Here is a 27,348-nt window from a genome sequence, read left to right on the forward strand (position 1 = left end):
AGGAGATTATAATCAGGAAAAGATCACTGTATGCATGCTTTCTTGCTTAAATGCTTCTTGGCTTGAACAAATTCTACTTGTATTGTTTGAGACAAAATACTGAGCTAAGCAGACCACCAACCTAACCGTCTACAATCCTGCCTTAGAAAGGCCCACCCTTGCACAAACACAGCCTGCTATGGGGATGAAACTCTCAGTAATCCTCACTGGCAGAAGACAGCTTGTTCATGAGGAGACTTACACCTCTCACCAGGATTAACTTTGGTTGCTCTTGACAATGCTGAAAGAAACTCTTGCAGAGCCTAAAAACGAGTTGAAAGTGCTTAGCAAAAACCTCTAGATTTTTGCTGTTATAACCAGAAGTAAACCAGAATGCATATTCTGCTTATCTTGCAGTCCTTACGCAGATGTCTCCTAGACATTCTTGTTCTGCTTGCTTGTAACCAGAAAGAAAATCTCTTTGCATCTGTAGCACATGGGGAGATGATGAGATGGTTTACACATCATCTCTGTTAAGTCTGGAAAATTTCATTTACAACCATTAAATTATTCCAACAAGTAATAAAAAGGTGGAAGTTTGCCTCATTATCTATAAAACACTCTACAGGCAAAAAGTCTCAATTCTCCACAGACATCTAAGCAAGACCATTTAGCCTGACTATAAATGGTCACTGGAACTAAGGCAGAGCTTGTAAAATCCTGATACTTTTCTCTTTTAAACAATCATTTGCAGGAGAAAACATTCCTCTGGTGTATTACAGCCTTACAGAAGAACTTGCACAGTAGTACTTTCTCAGCTATAGGTTTTCTACTCACAAACATCAGACAGATATATTCAAATTCCACTTCTATTAAGATTAAAGGTATTTAAAAGTAGAAAGTGTAGCAGCACTTGTACCCTTGCCTTACTTTCAAAGGTGTTTTGAGCTGCGCATCTCTTATTTCCTGTATTGACTTTGATTTTTTTTATTCTTTGTTGCTAGGGATATAGCATCACAGAGCCCAACATTTCATTTAAGGGATGTTGGGGTAAATACTAATGCAAATACTAGAAAAAAATTGATAGAAAGAGAAGAGCTTAATTGTAGAGTGATCAGACATTACTGCACATACTGAATTTTTCATTTCAGCTGACATTCTTAGATAACTGGTACCAGTTTTCAACCAAGCAGTATAAGGCTGGATAATGTGCCATGTGCATAAACCAATGTAAGTCCCTAAACTGATATATTAAAGACTTCTGTGAGATGGAACTGTAGTACAGCCACCTAATTTCACCTTCACCACCACAATACAAACACACTAGCAGAAGCATGTCAAAATCGTCAGAGTTCAGAACCAGCATTTCCTCACAAGAGCTTTTATTTTTTTGAGCCCTGTATTTAGACAGCGTGAAAACCTCCTACCTGCCTTTGCTTTGAGCTGCCACAAGAACTGTGTGTATGGCGTTAGCAAGGAAACTATCAGGATTCCTATGGGCACTGCAATGTTTATTCCATAGCAACACGCTGCAGGTTATTCACAGGATGAGATACCTACCCTTCCATGCGATTCAAGCCAGCACAGCACTGGAACGCAAAGTACAGTATTTTACTGACAAGCACAGCAGTGATCAGGACAACATGAAGTATAATATTTCATATCCTGAAACACAATCAGGAAAACACAGGACTCCTGAGCTTTGTACATACATGAAACAGCACTGACAAGTTCCTAAATGACTAAAACCTCAGGTGAACTATTTTTCCCCAAGCACTTCCTCTGTAGCATTCTGCCCTCAGACTCACTCAGACGTATTTCAGTCAGAACACTCACTACTTTCTTTAAAGTATCTTATGCCAAATCAGTCTTTTTGCTTTTTAAGCCAGGGCAAAGAGGAGCTTAATGTCTGCGTCAGAGCACTAAGAATAAGCACTTGTTTTTCAGTAGCCCTGACAGAGAAAGGGCACCAAAACAGAAATTAAAATGAAGTTTCATGTAGTTTTCTTCTTCCCTTCATGCCACTGATGTGTATTCTGCTTTAAATATGTCAGCATTCTTTCAGATAAAACAAATAGGACATCCTCTAAACTCTCCAGCTTTCACCTGGACCAGTATCACAGGGAAAGTACCAGAAGTCTGCCCTGTTCCTTCTTCCATTCACCCCAGAACCGATAACTTTTCCTTTCTCAACACAAATTATTACAGCATTTTATTTTCATGTGGCTAAACATATGTGATGACCATGGGAAAGGCAAACTGCTCTAAGCATACGTATGCATCTACACATTTATGCTGATGCTTATATAAGAATGAATTCCCTTAAAGCCCAATTCTTGTTTGCCCTGAGACACTGCCAGCAGGAAAGCTCCAGGTCCTCACAGTCAGTGAATGAAGATGCTGGGTAGGTAACTAATTACCATTTTGGTTCACAGGGACATTCACATACAGATTGAATATAGACTGAGACATCAAAACTCCATTGCCATTTTATGTGCGGCTTTTAAAAAACATTAAACTATATTTCACAGATAACTGCCTCAGTAATACCTGTTCCATCCTAATACAAAACATACACAGGCAGAAGAAATAATGTTCCAGTTTCCACACATTTTGCTGAGCTGAATCAGAGACACAACTGATTTTATAGCATCATCCAAAGTAGAAAAACAGACCTGAAAACACAATGAGAAAAGCTCCATCTTGCACAACTCTTCGCATGATGCTTTCTAATGAAAAATTCAGCATGTATGACCTGTATTTTCAAAGCAAGGTACTGTGGCTATTAGTGTATCTCTCATTTTCATGGGTTTTCCATTTTGTCTGACAAGCAAAATATATATACTCCCTTCCCACCCCACCCCCACCCCCAATGTACAAGTCAGTTACCATTATTTTCTGATTGCCTTCTCCAGTTCTTAATTGCAAAAGCAAGACATCTGCTTTTGGTTACTGTTTCTTTATGTATTTATTTTATTGCTTTCTGGTGGTGCAGTTGAAAGCATTGCCAATCAGCTTGGAGCAACAGCCCCTAAAGAATGAAGTCCCTTCTCAGCCACAAAAATTGATATACTAGAAAACAGAAAAAGGAGGATGAATTAAACCCTGTTTCCCCTGCTCTAACTTTTTAACAACTCCCCTCAAGCCAAGATAAAATAAATTTAACTCTTTCCAAGTTCACAATGAGACTCTCCAAACTCGGGTCCCGCTGTACAAAGAAAAATACTTTATTTGGAGCAGATTTTTTTTTTAAAGCACACAAAACCAAAGAAGCATACATAACAACCACTCTGTAAATTTCTTCAATAAAAACTTCTGGGAGTTTAAAGTTTTTGTTTATATGAGATTTAGCTGATTTCCTAAAACCAGTACCTCTTCCCCATACAAAAATTAAAGATCTTCAAGGTAATTATCCCACCACTACCATACAGAAACATTTGAAAAGCCTACAGAGTTGGATAACAAGATTCAACTTCCACATTCAACTCACTGAACTCAATACATTCAACTGTCACTTTGGTACACTCATCTTGCACAGATCCTTTCCCTTCTCTTCTACTCTTCTGTACACACCCTACCAGTCTCCATTTCACCCACTGTCCTCTATTTCTCTGCTCTCCCTCAGCCCAAAAGACTATGCAGGAAAGCTGAGAAATTCTGCTATACACACCTTTCTGTGGGCCTCTTCCCTGCCTTCACTTCTGAACTACTTTAAGTCCTCCACGTCCCTCTACTCTTCCTATCCAGTCTTGTTCTCTTCATCAATACCATTCCATCTCTGGCTCAGCCCTCTTCACTGCAGCTTCTCTGCCTGAAGTCAGTTTCTATTTTTAAAACCATCCAAAATTATGTAAGTGGTGCTGTAGCAGTGTATGAAAACAGTATGGGCTTAAAACACAACCACAAGCAGCAGAAAAGTGCAAAGTGAAAATGAGAGAACTGCGAAAAAACACCCTGAATTTCATATCCTATATCAGGACACTGATCATTTTTCCCAGCCAATTTGAAAATGCAACGACATAAGTCTTCTCATTCTGGCCTGCAAATAAGAAAAAACATGGAGGCAAACGAATCGCATTCTGCTTCAAGCTGAAGTGAAGCAAAGTGTCTGGAAGCATTATTGCAAATACAGTATTTTCAAGGTCAGTCCTTCAGGGTAGCAGCTTCCTACCCCAAAGGACAGGAAGACCTCTTCCAGCTGTCCTCTTCCTGCTACTGTGTTAACCCCATTCACCCCAAATCACCCTCCTTTAAGTGTAGCCCCACCATGACTATTTTTCATATTCTTTTTCTGATGCTCTTGTTCCAGTAAAAGCAGAAGTTTAAAACACCAAACCAAACAAACCCAACAAAAATCCTCCAAACAAACAAAACCCACAAAACAACACAAAACACCCCACACAACACAAAACAGAGCACACATTTAATTCTCATTATGAAACATACAAACACTCATTTCAGCTACAAGCAGTGAAGCTGTAAGATCTAATTCAGGTATTTGATACAGAAAACAAAAGATCTAAAACTAGTCTTTTTCCTTGGCAACAAATGGGCAATTACATTGTCTACACAATTGATTTAGGTAGCTGAAAACAAAGACTGCAGAGTCAGGAAACACAAACAGGTAGGCTTGTCAACACAGCACCATACTCTGAATGCTCAGCATTTTCTTTTGGAGTCTCGGCTCCTAACTGTGCTTGGAGCCCACAGCGAGGGAGTCCCAAAATCTTCTATCCCAGCTACGCAAGCTGCTGCATTCCAGACTGTTTTGTGGACTATACTCAGAGATCCATTCTCTTAAATTTGTAGAGAAGTGAATGCAACTGGAAGATGAGGGAGGCATAAAAAGACTGAATCGGTCTGGATGGAGAAGCACACTAAGTGAACACCACCAGCTGTACAAACTTGGGCCAAACAGTTTACTCTTGCTCAGCGCAGCAGAAAGAATGAACACCAAGCAAATGGTGAACATGCACCCAACCTGCAAATCCAGACAGAACTTTTTTTGGCAAAATCTACCATAGATTTATTACCTCTTCACCAAATGCTCATTCCTTGGTTTAGAGGCCCCCCAAAGTAAAATGCGGTTTACATTTATTTATATTAAAAATGTAAGTTTACATGTTTAAAATGTCATTTACAAAGAAACTGGTACCACATACACAAAGAAACCACAGCCTGAAAAGACAGGAAGTGATTCACTGCCAGAAGCCAAGCTCAGGTATCCAAAATCTTGATACGATTCAATTGTATAGCCTATCACATTTTTCCCTAGCTCAAACCCAACTCAGAACTATAAACTCTGTACTGGCAAATACACATATATATGGTATATGTTAATATATGAAATAAATCAACTTCTAGTAGTTACAGCACCAGGTATTAAGAGGGGCTGTGGCAGGATTATTAAGAGTTTACCTGACAAAACTCTTCACTTTACAGAGACCAGTACTACTTTGTCAATACAACACAAGCTCAGAAGTCATACCAGCTGTGTGTACACCTACCAGTGCACAACTTGTTTTTTGAGAGAGATGTGGGGAAAAGAAACAAAGCCAGAACACTAATTAGACAGGTATCAGTTATTTTTCAACATCCACGCACAATTACTGTTAGCAATCCAGAAGCACAAAGCCAAATTACAAGGCACCTGTTCGGTAAATAGTGAACAACATTCCTTACTATTTTGCTCCTTGTAGTTATTGTGTTTAGAGAGATTTCCCTCTATTGCAGTAATGTTTTTAGCCATGGTCAACCCTCAACGTTTCCTGTGTACTACACTGTAACTGCCCAGAACTAAAACGTTCAGAGTATGCACTAAAAATGGTTCTGTGGAACTCTCAGTGCAGCTTCCAGGGGCACCAGAAGTTCTGTCAACCAGAGCTTTGAAAAATCCTGTTCCAGACAATAAGGTTATTCAGCCCTGCATTTTGTCTTGCAGTGCACTGCTACAAAATTAAGCCCCATTTTTACTTATGTCAACATTAACCAATGATTTATTAGCTATTTTTATACTACAAGATATCTTTCTAGTTGCAGTAAAAGTAAAATCTGTCATTTCTGCAGTAACGCCATTTGGCAGGGGGCAAACCAAACAAACCTGTGATTTCGATTTCTTTTCAAACAAAAGTAACACAGAACAAACCAGAGGCAACAAATGGTCACGATGTTATTTACCTGAAAGCTTTATGCGTAGGCAAAAGTTCCACAGTTTGGCAGAGGGGGGCAGGGAAATGCAGCAATAAACCAGATGCTTGTCTAAATGAAACAGACTGCTGATCTTTTGTCTAGCTCCCAAAAGCTATCAAAAGCACTTCTATTATTTGTCATTCTCTAAAAAGGCATTATCAGGGGCTTGACTAAACATGTAAGCAAAATGCTCCTCACTTCTGTAAAGGTGCCCCTTTAAATCAGAGTTGCTTTATGTGATACAGCAGCCTGAGGAGGTTTTGCTGCCAACACCTTTGCTGGACTTCTGCTAGAGGTATATATAATGCTGTCACTGCAATTTAATTTGAGGGTATTAAACTTGTTTTAGGAATAAATGTATTGAAAAAACGAACAATATTGCAGGATGCCCTGCTCACTACGACAGAGCCTGCTCTTCTCATGTAATTTCAGCTTGACACAGTAAATAAGCAACATTAGCTAGATTATACCAAATGCTCATTTGCTAAGTACTTCTAGTCCCAATTTTACTGCCACTTTGAAGTAAATTATTTCTATAAATTGTAGTTCTTAATGAATCCATTACCTTTGCCTACTGTTACACTTCTCTAGTTTGCACAAATAGCTGATCCCTCTTGTCAACACCTATCAGGAAAACAATGATTAGAAAATGTCTTTGAGGGATGTAGAAATGCAGTCATAGTACATACAGATGGCTCCTTAAGAGAAAGAGCTATAAAAAGCAAATGATGCTGCCTCACTAAGGTCCTTCTGCTGCATAGCTGTGCTCTTGCAGTCAAGCCTTTGCCTATCACTCTTCCAGGATGAAGGAGGCGTTCTGGTATTGCAAAGATGACTTGCAAGAGAGAGTGCACGTGCCAACCTGATAATCTCGTTTTCTCCCTTATCCGTAAAAGCAGAGCAGCTGCTTTTAAGATCCCACCTTATTTACTTAGAGGTAGTCATTACCAAGGAGGACAGTACCTCAAACACTTTTAAGAAAACCCTGGAAACATCAGAATAATTTTAAAAATAAAGTCATGTCACACCTCAGTTTTTAAACAGGGTCTCATTTAAAAAAAGAACACACACCAACAACCACACCAAACAAAACAAAAACCATGCATAGACAACTGGATTTGGTTTGACTTTCTGCATTCACCCATCATTTTAACTTGGTCCAGCAACTTCTCCTTACATACAAAAAACATTTTCTTACTTTCTGCTCAGTCCCAGAAAGGTTTCAAGGCACGAGGTATAAAAGCAGCACAAAGCAGCTATTTTATCACAAAAATATGAATACTGGGTAAGTTCCCATGCCCAACTGGACATTCTCATAAAAGAGAAGAAAAGAAAGCACTTAGTTTTTACTATCTAGTGCCAGCAGTAAAACTGATTTAAACAACTTTAGCTGCTTCCCACAGAACAGTTGCCCTAGAATCTCAAAAGGGACTTTTGCAATCCACAGACTCTCAACTCAAGCCTTCCAGGCAAAACCCACCACAGTTGGCTTGATCAATTGGAAGATAACACGACTATAGGGAATTCTGCCTTTATAGTCCCGCAAGATCTTGTTTGAAAAGTGTTGTTTTGGGCACATTGTTACACAACAGCAACTGGGGCACAAACTGAATAAAGCATACCCCTGTCAGGCTGAGAGGCTCAGAAAGCCTCCTGACCACCCCGACAGCAAACTTTTCATCACCAATATTAAAGTCAAGAATAGGAGATCAAGAAATGTGTGTTCTAACAAAGCTGTGATGGAAACAAAGGCAAAAGCTCAAAAAAAAGATTTTCTCAGCATTGCTGGAAAGACTTTCATCTTTTAAAGGAGCATCTCCATGCTACACAACAGTTTAATGATGCATTTATTACAGCAAAGAAGATGCATCTCACCTGCTAACCAGACAATTAATTCCTGCTATAACACACCAATGTAAAGAAGATACCCTGGTAGAGCAGGGGTAAAAGCTTGAGCGTAAGTGTAAAAGAAAACATGTGCAGCACCAAACTGCTAAACCAAGTTCAACACCTTCCTGCCTGCACTGTAATTTGAATCCAAGCTAGCAGAGAAAATAAACACTTTGCAGCACGAAAGTGCAAGCAAAACACTGTGCAAAAACACAGCTTACCCGAAAAACATTACTCAAGTTTTTCCCCTTATCTGGAAAACGCTGCCAAAGTTTTACCCGAAGTGTTTAGCAACATCTTCCCGAAGTGTCAAAGTTTCACTTTCCAGCCATCAACCATGACAAACACACAAACAGTAGAGGACAGAATTTGAAAGACAATGGCTTGCTTTCCCAGAGAAGGATCTGGAAAGGAAACCACTCTTAACATAGCTTCTCCTGCTTCACCCCTGCTTTTGTTTAAGAGCAAGTATATTTGGAATCCCCTTCTAGACTCTCAAAAAGTAAGTGCAAACAAAAGAACCCAAAACGTGAATTAAGCAAGGAAAAGTAATATCAAACATTTTTCCTGTTTCTCAATAATAGAATCTAATGACCTCTTTCTGAAACTATCTGCATCCCCGCTAACATGCCCATGAAAATCCAGAATGCTATTTGCCTTCTTCATTTCTAAACACTTTCACCTGGGAAATTTCCCCATCAACCTATGTTGTAGTTCATCCACTACAAGGACATAAGAAACTTTTTAAAGCACGATTTGCTTTCAGTTGTACCGCATATTTTTTCATTTGATCTGAAACACTGTGAGACAGGGAAAGACCTTTGAATTTAGCCCTCCCCTGCTGCACAAATGCTGCCATTAATCCTGCACTGGGCTACCCAGAAAATGAATGAGAGATTTTCAGCAACACACAGCTGCATGAATTGTCACCACAACTGCAGAGCTACCAGCAAGAATCCTTCACTAGTACCTCATGTCTTTTCCTTCACATAGTGAAGAAAGGTGACCACAAACAAACTAGAACAGTAGGAGGGCTGAACATATGGGACATACAGATGGAATGGAATTTAACAATCCAAACACAGTATCATATACTTAAGGACTAAGAAAATATCTGTTATAAGCTGGAAATTTATTCACTGGAAACACTACAGAGCCTTGGAACTGCATCAGTCTGCGAGCTAGCAAGTTGATGGAATACGCAGAAAGGCAAAATAAGACTTCGTGACATTTAATAAAACATTCTGAGAAAGAATGTAATTGCTTTCTAGAAGCTTCTCTTGATTCCATTATCTCTACAAAAGTCTAAAATGGACAGCACCACTAGCATGGCTGTAGGCTACTAAATGATTGCAGGTTCTTCTGTCAAATGTCACATCAACCCTGGCAATGTCCAGCAGTACAAGTTATGGTACGCATTACAACTCCTGTATGAGACCCCCACTGTGACGCATCAATACTCAGCAATGAAACTGGAAACTCCGTTCTCAGGATTAGTGTACATGAACACAAAACACTTAATATGTAGTAGCTGGGCCCGTTAGCATAAAACTCCAGGTTCTTTAGCTATACTTCAGCCTAAATAATGCTAGGGAGACAAGTGCACACTCACTGGAATGCCTCAAATGCAAACACACAAATATAAGTATACAAGATGACACTTCTAACTCTTTAGGATGTCAGGGTTTTGTATTAGGGAACCTGTCTTCCCTAATAAAGCCCCTTGTGTGACTGTTAAACTTAGGTCTCCCTGGTAGATAGCTTGTGCCACACAAACAGCAGGTATAGGGCTTTCTAGGATCAGGCCTATAATTCTTTGCCCCAGACAAAGTCACTCTCACCAGTACCCTTGCATTTGAACCTTTGTTCAGCTATCTGTGGTGAGACATTCCCACATGCCCTGGAAGAACAACACGCTGTTTCCAGCTTCACTTTGGGTTCCTCAGTGTGTGCCATGTAGATGCATTTCCATAAAAGTCACAAATTAATTCCATGACATTTGGGTACAGTGCTAACCCCTGTTCACACAGACGGCATGAAAGGAGCCCAGTGTAGTGTAACTGTGTTCTCGGCACTACCACGCTCCTCTGGCTGCACTCACATGACCTCTGCTTGGTTTCTGTCACTGCCAAGTGGGCAGAGAACGAACAAGTGCAGGGTGGTGTGTCAGATCCTCTCTCGATGCACCGAATTGAGCAATTATACTCTACAGCAGTCACCCTCAGGGCATTAAAAAGAGGGAGAAAGGGGAACAGTGCATGTGAAGACAGAGACACATCACCAATGGCTTTTTGTCTCTCCTTCAGTTAATACAGTAATTGGCACTACCCGCTCTTGCCTCAGGCACAGCATAAGGAAAAACCGTGTGCATGTTGAAGTGATATGCCCCAAATTAAGGAAAGGGGTTGCTGCCCTGCATTACAGTCAATATATATGATGTTTATATAACAGTGCAGGACAACAAATCTATCCCATAGCTTTCTTCATTGTCAGTGTAGTCTATCACCAACTTGTTCAGCGCTCCTACTCTTGCCTCTCCTACACAACTCCTGACAAGATGTGGATGTCTGAGGATGTGCTACAGGAACTTACAAGCCCCATTTTGTAAAATAAGCCCCTGCACTCTCAACCAACATAATCACATATATGCACAAACAAAGAGCTTCTGATCAGCCATGAGGCCGTATGGAGGCTGGAGCTGTGAAAGAAGCAGCAGAAGGAGAAAGCCCACACTCCACAATGTTTCCAGTGACTAAGAGATTGGGTTTGGCTGCTGGCTGAGCTGACTATCTGTCCCTAGAAGATGTTGCATCTATTATCAACCTAGAGATATAAAATAGAACTGAAAAATGTTTGAAAATTTCATTTTTTTAATGTTAGAAAAATTTGGAATCATTAGTTCTCCACGCAAAGGATGAACAACAGTTGGTATATACAAACGTACTGAACTCTGGCACAATTCTCTAATTTCCCTACTTTACAGTAGCTGAGAACTACTGGAAGCTTTTTTAAATTCACCCCATAATTATTACTAATGTCCACAGTACCGGACTTTCAAGAACCAATTTATTATCATATATGTAGACAAACTGACAAGTGGAAAGCAAAGTCACTATAATGGTAAGCTGGTAACCTTTCCTTAATTCAGACGCCATCCATTCATACCACTGAATCGGTAGGCTAAAAATAGTAACACTGTGTTTGAACCTACTTGCTGCACCTCCTCTGTAAAAATAGCTCTTATTTTAGAAAGCCAAATTTGAATGAGAATACCTACCAGCCTTAACAGATCTTCTGCTTTGTCAGTTTAAAATGCAAGCACCCAGTTTTGCAACTGAAATTGTTTCACCTCTCCATCTGAGAATAGCTATGTGCATTTTTGTATTCTCATGGAGTGTACCAGTCCAGTTTCTTTTTTCAAATGGTTATCCTCCTTGCAAAATTAAGGCATCTTACAGATCAGTTTTCCCATCTTTTCATCACTTTTAAAAGATTCCCTCAGTTCTTCGCTCCCAGCAAACATGAAATCATTTGATCGAGTCTGAATCATAAGAAAAATACTCATACATTGACTTATTTCTCTACAAGTTCACTGATCAATGTAATACAGAGACTCTAGTGCTCTTCCTACTTCTGCCATATGAATCAGCAATAACTGTGGGCGCAAAAACAAAGACCCTAAGGTACCCAGGAGCATGTCCTACACACTTAAGACAATAGGGCTTTTTGCTACTTCACTATATTTCTATGCAGCCTTTCCAGGAGTCGGGGCCGAAAACACTAAGTTTGCACCAAAGTAAGAATACAGCTAATATATGGGTCAATCTCAACCAACAGAAGCAATACAATTAAGAGCTCAGCCTAAGCTTTGGCATATACTTTCTACTTAATTCACTTTTCCAAATCCCATCACCAAGGGCTTTCCAAGTAATCCAGCCATCCCATTATTCCAGATAGATACAAGAAAGGCAATAATACAGACTATAAAAATCATCATGCATATATATATGAGACAATAATACAGATTTTAAAAATCACCATGCCCATATATATACATATATACTGACCACACACATGCACACAGAACTTTGTACAGAAGTTCTTCTCCCCGATACACAGAGATACTAGTAAATGAAAAATAAGAACCTTGGTACATTTTTATAGGAATAAGATTTTTCATATTGATCAGAATATTTCTCTGCCTCAGAGACAAAATATAATCAGACACTAACAAAAAGAATACCTCCTGGACATCAAACTCTTCTACCCCTCCGTTCTCTTTTCCCTTCCTTAGAGTGTGTAGCTCTGAGACCTTCCTAATATTTACACTGCAGTTAAACTCACAAACTGGGATTTTTCTTCCTTTGTTCAATGACCTTGAAAATTGCCCATCTGAAGAACTCCCTTAGAATTACAGTAAACTACTGCTATTCTTAGCATGCACAACATACGGCTTGGTAAGCTGCACAGTAAGCATCCAGTTAAGTTCTCATTAAGATGCCTCACTTCAGAATGCAAGTTAACATGCCACCCTGTCATAACTTGCAAAATGAAATTAAAAATATCACAGAGAAGTACAGAATCTGTTTGGAAAATTTGAAGTGGTGGGTCGCACTCAATGAGTGACTTCTACACTGAGCAAGACTCTGACCTTGGCCCTGTTCCTCAAGAAATTATGTGCTTCCATTTTTCCAAACCTATAGTAAAAACTAGCAACGTTTAGCCACGTGTGTTGCTGCTCAAGACCAGCATGATCTACCACAAGTCTTGCATGACATCTGCGAGTCCCAAAGCAGTATCTCGGATGCCCTGCATTTTGGTACTCCCCATAAGCAATCCATGCCTCCCTGACTTTCTGCAGTACAGTCCAGCTCATGATTTAGAAATAGCTGGGGTTCTTCTAATGCATCCTCCTTGAATGACAGTTTTCACTTTTAGGTTTTTACCCAGAATGTGCACATTAGAAACTTCATTAATCATTAAAAGAACAAAAATTCAGTAACATTGTCATCTTATCAACCCTGACACAGCTTAACCAGTTGTCCCTCATCTATCCCTTTCATGTCTTTAAGAAAGGGCACTGGAGCAACCCCTTATAACCAAAGTGTATAAATTGTTACCATGCAAATTGTAGAAAGACAGCTGGTTTTATTACTTTTGAATAAAGCCACAGCTATTCATTTTGCATTAAAAAAAAATTCCTGAAGGAAGTATGATTTTTTTTGTCCCACTCCATGAGCCAACATCAACTGGATGGTTTTACTGACAAAGTGCAAGAAAATGTTTATACAGAAGCAACCTCATGTCCCCATCACCACTCCATTCCATTTACACAGGAGCAAGAGTTTTGCCAGAAGCAAAAACTCTTGCTTAGTAAGGTTCCATGGGATACAGCCCTAGAGGGCAGGGGGGCCCAAGACTGTTGGTTGATATTCAAGGATCACCTGCTACAATCTCAGGAGTGTTACGTCCCAACTAGAAGGAAGAGCAGAGGAGAGCCACGAGACCTCCTTGGATGGATAAGGAGGTGCTGAGGAAACTTAGAGGGGAAAAAAGAGGCTTATAAAAGCTGGAAGCAAGGACAGGTGGCCTGAGAAGAATACAAGGATGTTGTCCAGGAAGCTAGAGACCAGGTTAGGAAAGCTAAGACCCAGTTAGAAATAAACTTGGCTAGGGATGTGAAAGATAACAGGAAGAGATTCTATAGGTACACTGCGAATAAAAGACAGACTAGGGACAACATGGGCCCTCTCCAGAAGCTCTCAAGAGAACTGGCTATTTGGAGAAGGCTGAGGTTCTGAATGACTTCTTTGCCTCAGTCTTCACAGGCAAATGCTCTGACCACACCACCCAAGTCTTGGAAGGCAGATGCAGGCACTGTGAGAATGAAGACCCTAGGCCCACTGCAGGAGAGGATCTGGTTTGAGACCATCTTAAGAATCTGAATGTGCACAAGTCCATGGGTCCTGATGAGATCCATCCGTGGGTCCTGAAGGAGCTGGCAAATGAAGATGCAAAGCCACTGGCCATCATATTTGAGAAATCATGGCAGTCAGGTGAAGTTCCCGATGACTGGAAAAAGGGAAATATAACCCCCATTTTCAAGAGGGGGAAAATGGATGACCCAGGGAACTACAGACCAGTCAGTCTCACCTCTATGCCTGGCAAAATCTTGGAGCAGATTCTCCTGGAAGACATGCTAAGGTACATGGAAAACAACAAGGTGCTTGGTGACAGCCAGCAGGGCTTCACTAAGGGGAAATCCTGCCTGACCAATTTGGTGGCCTTCCATGATGGGGCTACAGAACTGACGGACAGGGGTAGAGCAGTTGATGTCACCTCCCTGGACTTGTGTAAAGCGTTCGACACTGTCCCACACGACATCCTTGTCTCTAAATTGGAGAGACATCAATTTGATGGATGGACCACTCGGTGGATAAAGAACTGGCTGGATGGCCGCACACAAACAGTTGTGATCAATGGCTCAATGTCCAGCTGGAGACCAGTAACGAGTGGTGTCCCTCAGGGATTGGTGTTGGGACCAGCCTTGCTTAACGTCTTTGTCGCTGACATGGACAATGGGATTGAGTGCGCCCTCAGCAAGTTTGCCGATGACACCGAGCTGTGTGGTTCGGTTGATACCCTGGAGGGAAGGAATGCCATCCAGAGGGACCTCGACACACTTGTGAGGTGGGCTGATGCCAGCCACATGAAGTTTAACCATGCCAAGTGCAAGGTCCTACACCTGGGTCGGAGCAATCCCAGGCACAGCTACAGGTTGGGCAGAGAAGAGATTCAGAGCAGCCCTGCGGAGAAGGACTTGGGGGTGTTGGTCGATGAGAAAATGAACATGAGCCGGCTTCAGTGTGCTTGCAGCCCAGAAAGCCAACCATATCCTGGGCTGCATCAAAAGGAGCATGACCAGCAGGTTGAAGGAGGTGATCCTGCCCCTCTACTCTGCTCTTATGAGACCTCACCTGGAGTATTGTGTGCAGTTCTGGTGTCCTCAACATAAAAAGGACATGGAACTGTTGGAACAAGTCCAGAGAAGGGCCACGAGGATGATCAGGGGACTGGAACATCCCATATGAAGACAGGCTGAGAAAGTTGGGGCTGTTCAGCCTGGAGAAGAGAAGGCTGCGTGGAGACCTCATAGCAGCCTTCCAGTATCTGAAGGAGGCCTATAGGGATGCTGGAGAGGGACTCTTCATTAGGGACTGTAGTGACAGGACAAGGGGTAATACATTAAAACTTAAAACATGGGAAGTTTAGATTGGATATAAGGAAGAAGTTCTTTACTGTGAGGGTGGTGAGGTGCTGGAATAGGTTGCCCAGGGAGGTTGTGAATGCTCCATCCCTGGCAGTGTGCAAGACCAGGTTGGACGAAGCCTTGGGTGACATGGTTTAGTGTGAGGTGTCCCTGCCCATGGCAAGGTGGTTAGAACTAGATGATCTTAAGGTCCTTTCCAACCCTAACTATTCTATGATTCTAAGCAAGTGCAGAAGCTCAAGTCACCAACGTTTTTACACAAGACATATCCCTGATCCACTTTTCAGTGGCTACTCTTTGAACAACCTGTGTGCAACACAGCACAAATGCTCATTTCCATTGTCATTGCCTAGCAATTGCTCAATTCCATCCCATTAAAGGAAGGCTGCAACTTGGGCAATAATAAGGCTCAAGAAGTGTTTATTGAATTAGCAAGGGGAATACTTTACCAAGTTATTATTGAGTAAGAGTACATTACATTAATTTACAAAAAACAGGACACACTTATAGTATGGTATTTTAATCCCATAGATTTTTCACAAGGAGGGATTAGGAGCAATAGATCAGTGCCACTATGGGGGGGTGAGGGGAGCTTATGGTAATGAGATCTTTTACTATATTTTAGAAGTCATAGAAAAACACTAACAAGTGTTATAAAATTGCAGCTAAGGTTCTGGTAAAACTGACGTGAAAAACAAAACCACTGTAAGACAAGGAGTACAGCATCTAATCAATTTATGTTTGGCTGAATGAAGAACAGATCTAAAAATAAGCTTATTTCATATTCCCACATTCCGTTTAACATTCAGAATGCTTTACGCAATATTCAAAAGCATTATCTATTGGTATGAATTTGTAATTTTTTCATTATTAAAATTGTATCTGCCTACCAAATTCAGCTAAGTGGGGATTAGGCCACTAAATTTTAAACATATTTCCCTTCAAATTAAGAGTAGCACAGGCAAATCAGCAGGAAGTTTAAACTACATGAGGAAAAAATCCACACTTTCAGCTATTTTTATGTCTTCTGTAAATCCTAAGTAGAGAATTTATTTAACATAAAGAGCACAGACAGTTCTCTAAGGTTTATTTTCTTTTTACAGTCAGTTACAGACACCCAGGACCAAGGCTATAGCTACTCCTTGAGAGTTGTTTCCAAACATTTGTTTTAATTTTCACTGCTGTATGAAACACGGAAGACAGCAACTGCATAAAGACAAGACACTGCTGTTGAAATTCCAGGGGAGCTATAGTAACTGTGACCATCTGTATTTGTTTCTGCACCCAAGCTACTACACTTCACACACAATCCAAGATCTCCTTTCAGTTCTGGGTTGTATATCACAACCTACCTCAGTCTGAAAGCAGTGAGCCTCAGGGGGGAACAGCTGTTTTCAGAGAAAGGCTCTGAAGTTTCTACAATTTAGATGCTCTCAAGCCCTTAACTGGAAGAGGGCTGTTGAGCAAAATGCACTCTGTTTTGATATATAGATGAGGATACTTTATTTTTATCTAAGACCATCTAACACATGACAAAGTGAGAGCTACTCAGTTTTACACATGCAAAGATGCATATAGTTAAACTGCAACTTCTGCATAGCGCTTATACTGTAAGTAAAAAAGAGTGGAAGAGTTTGCTACCATTAAACAAACAAATACTTGAAAATACACTCATACTGTTTAAATCCTTGTTATGTTAAAAAGGAACTTGAAATAACTTTGTAAGATGAAATCACCAAAACCAGGATTACAACATATGGAAACTGTTGCATGCTTAGCAAAACTGAATATTGGCAGCAGTGCAATGCTGATAAAAAGCCTCGGGCATGAACTGTAAGGCACTGTTTTCTTCACCTTTCACTGACCTTACAATAAAAACAACTGCAAAACCATATATAAACCTTTCTTATTTTTTAGCTGCAGTAACCCAGATCAGGAACTTATTAGCATTTCTTAAGGCCATGAACTTTCATTTACACACTAGACTTTTTCCCCATGTAGTGTCAATCTGCTGATTAAAGGTCTCTCAAGTGCCACAGACACAATAGACCATGACAGCTAAATGACCTGCTTAATATAATCTGGTGTAAAACACTTCTATAAATTAATATTTTCTCATTCCAAATTAGTCTTCAAGTTTATGAAGATTAGAAACAAGACCAAAAGACCTGAAGCTACATACTAGATGAAAAACTGGAAGAACAGAGATAATAGCATCAGCACCACAAAGTCAACAAGAAACACAACCTTCAGTAAACTTCGCAAGTTGATTATCCGGAGAGCCTTGGAAGCAGCAACCCACGGTGGGCACTGACTGACAGAGCAGTGTGACAGCAACTACAGCATGCAAGTTCATGCTATGGTTTTGTCACTGACCTGCAGCAAGACCCCGCACAGATTATGTCCCTTCTGTGCCTCAGTTTTTCCTATCATCTTTTGTCTTGACTAAATTCTTCAGGACAAGGCCTGTCTCAAAGCTGACAGTTGAGTACAATACCATCGCTCTTGTACAGGAGAAAACAGTAGTTTCTCAGGCTCAGCAGGGTAAAAGTGTTGATGAAACACTGGTTTCTTATTGTTCAATTAAATGAAACTGGATTTGGAGTTTTACAATGCATTATTGCTGGTTCACTTCCACTTTATCACGCTGAATGTGTAAGAAAGAAAACGGCATATGAAAATGCATTTAGCAAAGGTTTTATTTTAGCAATACTGCTAAAACTCATTTGGCTTTAGCTATACACTATTACAACAGGTTACAAACCCACTGTCTGACAGATTTTAGGAAGTCTAAAAGACAATTCCAAAGGAGGGAAAAGGGAGATAAATGCAGCTGTAATGGAGTGACACTGTTGCCATATGATAAAAATATCTAAGAAAAACCTTGAACAGAAGCAAGAGAAATGCAGGGGCTCATCTTTTCTAGTGTCCTCTCTTAAATGCCACTAGAAAATAAACCTAACAGCAGCCCTATCAACCATTCACACCTGACATACTTTCATCAGCATCAGGACATTAAAGGCCGTTTTGATGCCTTTTAGTCACAGCAGGCAACTGTATTCTAAAAAAATGCAATTACCTTGTCTGACAAAGCCAGACATGGTTGTCTTCCCTTGATAAAAGCCTGAAAGTCAAAGGACAGAGAATAAAAAAAAAGACAAAGCAAAGAACATAAAAAGCAGGAGAGAGGAGGTTCATGTGACTCATACTGTCTTTTTTCCTTTTCTCCCTGCCTGTCCTAATTAAAGTGCATTTGGGATCAACACAAAGAAGTCTAATAATGCCACAGAGGATACTAAGAGAGCAAGGGCACTAAGCTTGTTTGCTACAACCTGCATGCCCCTGCCCAAGTAATCTGAAGTGCTGACTACACTGAGAACTGCCCCTTGTGATATTTTTGCCACCCTCAAACATCACAAATAAAAACGAGAGAACTCCAAGCTGGTTGGAGCTGAGATCACAGATGGAACCTAGACAAGACAATAAAAAGATACTAGCAGAGTGAAAACAAAAGAAATCCCTGAAACTGTTCAAAAGTTCCTGTTAATATTTCTCTCTGTGGCAGTATTAGCTATCCATTATCTTGCCTGTTCCAGATTTCCTCAACTGTTTTGCATATCCACCCAGTTGTCAGAAGAGGAGAAATTCCGCAGTGAAATGAGGCTTGGAACAATCTCTGTCCTGAGAGGCAGTTTTCTTCTGTTTTGTTTCCACTGCAAACCGTATACAGTGAATCAGATTGTTTTAAAAACAAAAAAATCCAACAAACAAGAACAAAAACTTGTTCCAATGTGCCTTAGGCAGCAACTTGCTTTAATTGGCTCCTCCAAAGAAACACACACCCCACTTACCCTCCTCAATATTTAATGACCGTTCCATGCCCTGCAACATGACATCCAATGAAGTTACGGGTCATTGACAAAATGGTAATTCTTTAAAGTTCTCTGACAATGTTATTAGCAATGAAGACTGCAAAACAGATCTACCTAGAGTTTTCCATCTGAATTATCAACTTTAAGCAGCTACTAGTAATTTCCTATCATTCTGAGTGTTTACTGTACAGTCCCAATGGTTACTGTATTTAAAAGATAATTTCAAATTAGAATGTTCTTGTCTCTTTATGTTGAGGGCTGGGTTTTTTTGGGGGGTTGGGTTTGTTTTATTTATTTTGGAAGTCTTTGTTTTATTTATTAGGAAAAAAAGTTACACTTACAAATAGCAGGATTTTTAGAAGTTTTATTTTTCTTTCCAAAACATTGACTCTGCTCAAATACTTTAACTGCTTCCCATAAACTGTCAGTCATCACAAGACATCAAAGTAAATTTTACATCAAAATTGGCAGAGTAGTTAAAGCATATCAGGCCACGAAATAACACTCAATTTTTAAAAGCTTGAAAGCTTCAGAAGATAGTGTCACCTTAAATATTTTTACGGGTTTTTAGTTTACAGTCCATTAAAGCATTTTTGGGAATCAGTAAGCAAATTTCAAAAAGAAACTGGTTCTAAGCTCCTGTTGTTCAGCTTATAGAATAGACCAGAATCAAAACACAGGTAACTGACAACCAGCTATATCATGTTTGCCATGTACCAAGGAAAACCTCTGCAAAGTCTTGCTCCACTTGAGAAAGCAATAAAGTAACCACTAATTCAGATATCTATCAAATTTCCAAAGTCAATAATAACGGCTCTGAAGCAAATCAAATAATGATTAGTAGCTTCTTTTCCTCCTTTCAGAAGAGGACAAAAATAACTAGGGAAAAAAAAACAATAAATCTGACATCTGTCTTAGTATTTCTTATAAAATAAAACCTGACAGATGTTAGGAAGACTGTTCTTATTTCACGCCCCAAGACTGCACTTCCATTGTGCACTCTGAATGTTCTTACAAGACACCCACCACATTTTGATCAAAAAAGTTCCCCTGAGGACATAGACACTGCAGCTGTTCAATGTGAAGTTGAAACTATTTTGATTAGTGTCAACATACAACGTAATAATTCCATTCTTACAGCAATAACCACCCACAAGTTCTCTTGTACCTGTTCTGGGCCACATTACCTCCAGCAAGGCTAACTAGTCTTGAGCATCTTGCAGGAATTTGAAGACACCCTTATAATCAAGTCTGGGGAAAGTAGTTTTAGGGGATCTACTAGGATGACAATAGGAATGAGCAGAAAAAGCTAACTGAGTAGTTAGTAATACCTCACTGTCAAAACAGAAGAATGTGACAAGTTTTCCATGTGTGTGTCCTATGTCTACTATCATTCAATATTTTTGTTATCAACCAGGACAAAGGAAAACAGCATATTTATTAAAGTTTTCCTCTTGCAGTTAGACTTCAAGCTTATTTTAACAGAGTGCAGAGATCTAGACAGAATGAAATCATGCATTCAGTGGAGACAACATGCAAGGAGCTGCTCAAAAGCTGATGCAGTCAAGTGCAGAAGTGCAGTGCACATGGCAATTTCTCACTGAAAAGGATCTAAGGATCTAATACAGAATTACTCAAATGGCCGATGCTTGTTAAGACTCTCATTGCAGTAAATTCTGCCCAGACTTCAAGGTCATATATATATATATATATATACATACATACATACACACACCTAAAGCACTTACACATTTCTCCCCCAGTTTTCCTCAGTCCAAGACAACAACAGCATAGCACTGCTGCAATTACACAGTAACTATGTGCTTCTCTGGCAGATCCAGAATCATACACTACTTCCTTAATGAGAGGGCATAATTAAAAAAAAATTAAAAATAAAAAATAACAACAGATGTTTTAAACACCTGTGGAAATTGTAAGTTGAATGACTCAACAATAAAAAGCTACTACAGGAAAACCACAAGCTTCATACAGAAGCTTAAAAATGAAGCAACATAGCCTGCAAAACACAGAGAGTAATCCTAATGCTATATTTAGTCCCTGTACAGCTTAGCTGGGTGTTACATCTTGTTTTAGGCACTTAACTCTACAAAGACATGGATCATCTATAGTATCTAAGAAAGCAAAGAAATGACTGCTGGCTTGAAACAAACAGGCTTAGGACCTTTATTTACAGACACAAAGGACAGCAAACTGATAATAGCATAACTGTTGCTTAAGCAAAAAGATCTACTTGTAGTCTGTGCTCACAACACAGTTTGTTCACACACACACGAATCAGCAATAGGCTGATATTTAATAAAGGAGGATTCAGATGAGATATCAAGTAAAGCTTTTTAATAGGAGAACAGTAATACACTTCAGCTTTTCTGAGGAGTCCCTGTCCTATTGCTTTTCTTTGGCCAGAAACACAGAGTATTTCAGCCTCGCCTGTATGATCCATCACTAAGTTGACTCCCTTTTTAACAACAGCCTGGTGCTTTCACTGAACTTTCTTTTCCTACTAGTATATTTGTTAACCTTTATGTCCCTAGCTAGTCTGCACTGCAGCTAGCCTTTGGTCTTCTTGATAGCATCCCTAGAGCCCAAAGGATGCTTTCATGCATCTTCTGTCTTGCCTAGCCTTGTTTCTATTTTCTTCTATGCCTTCTCTTTACATTTGAGTCCATAAAAACTCCTTCATTAATCAAACATTTCTTCCCCTGAAATTCTTAACTCCTCCTGCACAGCGGGATGATTTGTTCCCGACTTCTCAATAAGCTTTCTTTAAAGACCTCTGTCAAGTCAAGCTATCAGCACATTTCTGTTATCGTCAATGAAGAATAAGTGAAGCCGATTTGACTTAAAAATTTTTTTGCATGTTTCTGAGATTCAAGTGACAAGTTAAAAGATGGGGTTAAAATTCTAGAAAAGCAAATACTGAAAAAAAAAAACCAACTTGTGAAAATAAGTCATAACTGAAGCTACTATAAACCAGCTCACAAGCTGTCATCGTAATTATTTTGCCATCTCTCACCCCATCTCCCACGCCCTCAATGAATATATATCAGCTCTTGAAGGTGTTTTATGGACCTTGTAATAACTACGGTTTTCCACAAAGTTACTCGTTATTGTTAGCTCTAGCTACCTTGTTATTCATTACTCGGGATTCTCCGTTTTGCTTGCCTCATTAGTTTGCATAGGCAAAGAAAAATTCTTAGTCCAAAATTCTCACAATATTAGCTTAAATTATGACCAAAAATCCAGTCTTGTATCTTGGAGCCTTGGCGCCTTTCAAGGCTTGCACTGGCAATGTCAGAAGTCATCTTGTTGTGACTTTATCACTCCATCTTACTGGGGAGATGATGTTTTTATTAACTGATAAGAAAGCAATCTTGTTACACCTAAGAGATGAATCTTCTCTTGAACTTGTTTGTCCTTCTTAAGATGTGATATTCAATTGTCAGCGTAAATTATTCCTGTCTCAGCATCACAAAACTTTACTGGACATGTATAACTAAATAGTTAATAAGCACACAATTAGCACGTGTAACATTAAGCAACAAAGGAAGAGATGCAATTTTCATTTTGTGTTAAAAGGTCATTAGCACAAAAGCTGTAACATTAGACAGCTCATGCCTAAAAGCTCTGAGGCTTCTGGTTGCTGAATCTCTAGTGATCCTACTGCACAACCAGGTCTTGCAGAAAGGTCTGTTACTCTTCTGAGTCAGTTTGCAATGATTTCTGCTGATCAGAGGCGTCCTATTCCCAGCCAGTTCTCTCCAAGCAAATAATACAAATTACAAACAAACACATGACACTAAGGCACCAAACAGGCAAACAATCCAACAATAATTCAGGAATTCTTTAAGGTGAAAAAACAAAACAAGTGTTCCAACAGTTCCCAAAAGCAAACAAGTCAACAAGCATGTAATGTGGTCTCACAAATATAAACTGTGTGCCATGCAACTTAATTTATATACAAACAGCACTTAAGCAAGTTACAGAATGACCAAGTGATCACATACAGAACAAAACACATCTCATTTCTACACAGACTTCATATAAGACACATACCAAAAAAAAAAAAAAGGAATACCCCAACAAGAAGCTATGACATTTTAATGCAAGATTTCTGTACTTATTTGCCCAAGCATAAGCCAGACCTCCATACAAAAAGACAAGACTGAGAACACTGGAGACATCTTAATAGGCTGAAATGAAGTAGGACATGAAGAAAAGGTCAGGAGCAGCTCTCCATTGTAAAGGGAATGTAGTTATTTATACCACTGGTTTAGAAATATTGATTTTGATCATCTTGGAATACCACTTTATTGAACAGATGTTTAATAAAAACCCACCAGTCCTGACAAATTGGAAAGGGAAAGAAAAAATACTAAAAAAAAGGAAAAAATGCCATATAAAATAATTTAGACCTGAGATTGAAATCTCACTGCCCTTCCACATAATACAGTTTTTAATCCTTGAGTATGTATATTAAACACACATTATCAGTCACATTGCTTTTAGTGAGAGAACAAACCACATGGAGCACTGGGGGCAAGGATAGTTGGGGGTTGATGAACAGAGAAGCTGAGACCCGTCACAAGAAACTGTAATTTTATGGTGAGGACCTCTGAATCAAGAATGAGCTCTATACAAACTAGCATTTGAAGGACGTCAAGGGTAACTCACTGGTCAACTGCATTAAAAGCAGCTACACTGTCTTGCACAGGTAAGCAAAGACAGCAGCCTGCTGACATCGCTGATTCAGAGTGACTCTACAGTTAAGACTCAGGTCATACACTGTTTACATGCAAAAAGACAGCCTAGAAATGAGCTAAAAGCTCAAAATGGATAATGTGAAAAAAACATTTTAGAGTTTTAAAGCAAAAAAATCCCAACATATTAGACATGGAAGGCAAGACATTTTACTACCCTGAAACTTAAAGAAAGGTTTCCCATCCAAATTGAGAAATCAAAAGATTTCTTTCATAGATAATCATGAAAGTTATCACCACAGAGTAATCAAGAACTTAGTTGCTTGGAAACCTCCTTAGAATGCTAGAGATCCTGTTCTGTTTAATTTCGCAATTTGCTTAAGCCAGGGGCTAAATCTGATCTGAATCTCTTTTCCAGACAGAGCAAGGAAATTAACCACATTACCAGTCAAGCAAACAATTCTATATTGTAATAACAAGGAAGTCAGGGGCATTCTTTTTCCTAAAATCAAATAAGAAGTAAAAATTAAGATGCTTTCTTGGTAAACTTTAATAAACTGGCATTTCTTAACTAATAAATTCTCAGTAAGTTGGTTAACTGTAGAAATGGAATTTTTCCTCCGTTTACTATTATTGAAATAGTTTAACATGGCAACCTACAAAAGTTACCAAAGAGCCTCTTCTCCCCTTCCTCCCTTCCCCAAAACCCCAGAATACATTCCCCATCTGTGCTTTCACAGGTGGATGCACAGCTTCCAGGATCCTTGCCTGGACAGATATAACATCAGCAAGCAGAAGCCTCTGATCAGCTTCCAGCTGACTGCTCAAGAGGATTTGTTTAGGGCTCACACTGTTGTAAAACAGCATGAAAGAAAGTTACTCTGTGCGTAGGGTCACATGAGAGACACTCAGAGTAATGGCCTGGCTAACACAAGCTCCCTCAACTACTTTGCAGTCCCGAGCTGCTCTTGCTATGAGGAACTTTTCTGTAACGTAAGAAAAATTGTCAAGGGCCAGCCTGACTCATCTACCACTGAGAATAAAGTGTAGTGTCCCAGAGGAACTCACTATTAGTACTTCTCCAGCTGGGAAACTGTACTGGCATTTACTGAAGTACTTTTGCTGCTGTATTTCCTATAATTACTTTTTCAAATCCTAATCTGTTTTGGTTGGTATAGGTCCATGCCTAGCAAGGAAGCTATCAATGCTTCCTTTGGGGAAGCAAAGGAGTAGAGTTTCACACAAAGAGGCCTTTAAATAAGAAGCACACTTTCCAGACAAGTTGGCCAGTACTCAATATATGCTTCTATTTTTGGTTAGCATCACTTGAAATACCGTGTTAGCAGAATTCTGTCCCTCTTCACATTTAACACCTCCTTAATCCTGGCCAATCTACTTAACATCACCTGTAGCTGAATCCCTGTCCTGCATACTACCTTCAACAGAAATTGCAGAGATTAGCATGAACATGATACAACAAGAAGCAAGAAAAAGCTTCTCTCTGCCTCTTCCACCCAGGATGATGCCAGTCAAGGAGCAATATGTGGCTTTTACAGAGATGGCAAACTGCCTTTTGGACACAGAAAGCAGATGGGTTACGAGTTACTGGATACCAAAAAGCTTAGACTTAAGATAGGGAAGAAAGGACATTGATTATTAAATCCATCCCTGAAAATCTGCAACAAAGGGCAACTGTCCTTGCTAGCAGGCAGTTTGTCTTGCTGTCAGATCAACTGGGGCCACTGGTAGGTCAAAGGCTGCTCACAGATGCCTCAGAAGTAGCTGTCCAGCTCATTCCCAGTCCTAAAGACTTTCAGTAATATACACAGCTTTCCAGTCTACTCAAGAGTCATGCAAGAAACAGCCAAGATAACAGCTGAAGAATTGGAGATAAAACCTTGGATGAAAGCCAGCAGTTCCCAGAAAACAGATCTTAATTCTGTACTCCATTCCTCCCAGGCAAACTACAGGGAAACATGCAGTAACCAGTTTCTTACGGGAATGTTAAACCCAGTGGACAGAGACTGGGAGGAGTAAAACACAGAGTCCATGCAGACAAAGAAAATAACCTTGAAAGAGGCAAATGTGAGGGAGAGGTGACATACGTTTCTCCTGACTGGACAGAAGCATGGCCTCAGTTGGGCTTTATGGGGAGAGCAAGGGAAGACCGAAGATACCAAGTTAAAAAAATAACCTAAAGAACAAATTCACCCTAGAGTTTGTGTGAGGCTAAATTACACCCCTGTACTATTTTTTGAAATAGAAGAAGACTTAAATGACTGGCTACTTATGAGTAATTATCACAGCTATTATAAAAAGATTTGTTAAAAGAATTTTGCCTGTTATATAATTATCCTATGGGTCACCATCTGTCTAAGTCTTCATAAAATTAAACATATGTTGTTTTCACCAACTACTGTAGTAGATTCACATTCTCATCCTTCTTACGTGCTGCAACATAAGAAGTCTATTAATATCACTGGGAATGTGTCAGAGCCAAGTATCAAGCAGTGCTCTGCTAGCAGTTTCTTTTGAAAGCCAGGCCACTTCCTCCCATATTCAGCTAATTACTCAAGGGTGTAGACCTCTTGCTAACTAAAGCCCATTGCTTTGCTTCAGCTTTCCTTTGGTTACTCTTAGCTCTACCCTCCCCTTTTCAAGTTCTAGAAGAGGACAAATCAGAACTTTGCTCAGAGTCCCCGTCTGTACAACAAGATCCTCTGTGACAGGTTCCTACTCCACCCCTTTGGGCAATATGCTACTAGTGAGAGCTCCCAACACTGCTCATAGTCAAAGGTATATATTCATTTTCCTCCCGGTAAATATTGCAGCTCCCAACAAATATTGCAGACCAATGGTTTTCAGAATTTTTAGAGTGGATGGAGGAGGGAATAACATGTTTAGCCCCTTACTTCCACTGTATTCTTGCCAGCAGGTCAGCAAAAACTTAATATTACTGTCAAAACCCACACAATCAAAAGCTAGCTTCAAGCAGTCACAAATATTACTGGTTGAAGCAAGGAACTGCATGGAAGAGCTGTCTCAACTTTGGAAGCAAGACCACATACAATACAAAATAGAATCCCTTAGCTATACCTGCATGTTGTTTTCAACTCAAGAGCTCTCAGAAACAGACTATGCATCAAAATGTCAAGCTAACAGTGCTGCTGACAAGTGAAAGTTAAAACAAACCACATTTTATCAAATAAAGCCAGACCTTTGCATCAAGTCTATGTTTACATTTCATTTTTCCCCCAACAAGTGCAGGAGAGTTGAAACAATTTGTCACAGCCACTAGGACAGTTACAACACAGCTAGCTGAAGTGGGCTGTCCCTCTTTCCATGTGCTTACAGAAGGAGCAATAACCTCAGAAACTGTACAACCAAATTAATTAGATTTCATTAAAAAAAAGCTGAATGACCATTTCTG

The 27,348-nt window shown here is 39.7% G+C and overlaps 1 protein-coding gene across 2 annotated transcripts in view; it reads right to left on the reverse strand.

Moving 5' to 3' along the window:
• The window catches only part of TSPAN5 (tetraspanin 5), an 89,765-nt gene that overhangs the window by 28,399 nt on the left and 34,018 nt on the right, over positions 1-27,348 (reverse strand). The gene's annotated exons all lie outside the window — the stretch shown is intronic.

The sequence above is a fragment of the Pezoporus occidentalis genome, unplaced genomic scaffold (genome assembly GCF_034315485.1).
Source record: "Pezoporus occidentalis ecotype Australia unplaced genomic scaffold, CSIRO_AGI_Poc_V1 ctg53, whole genome shotgun sequence".
NCBI classification, from domain to species: Eukaryota; Metazoa; Chordata; class Aves; order Psittaciformes; family Psittacidae; genus Pezoporus; species Pezoporus occidentalis.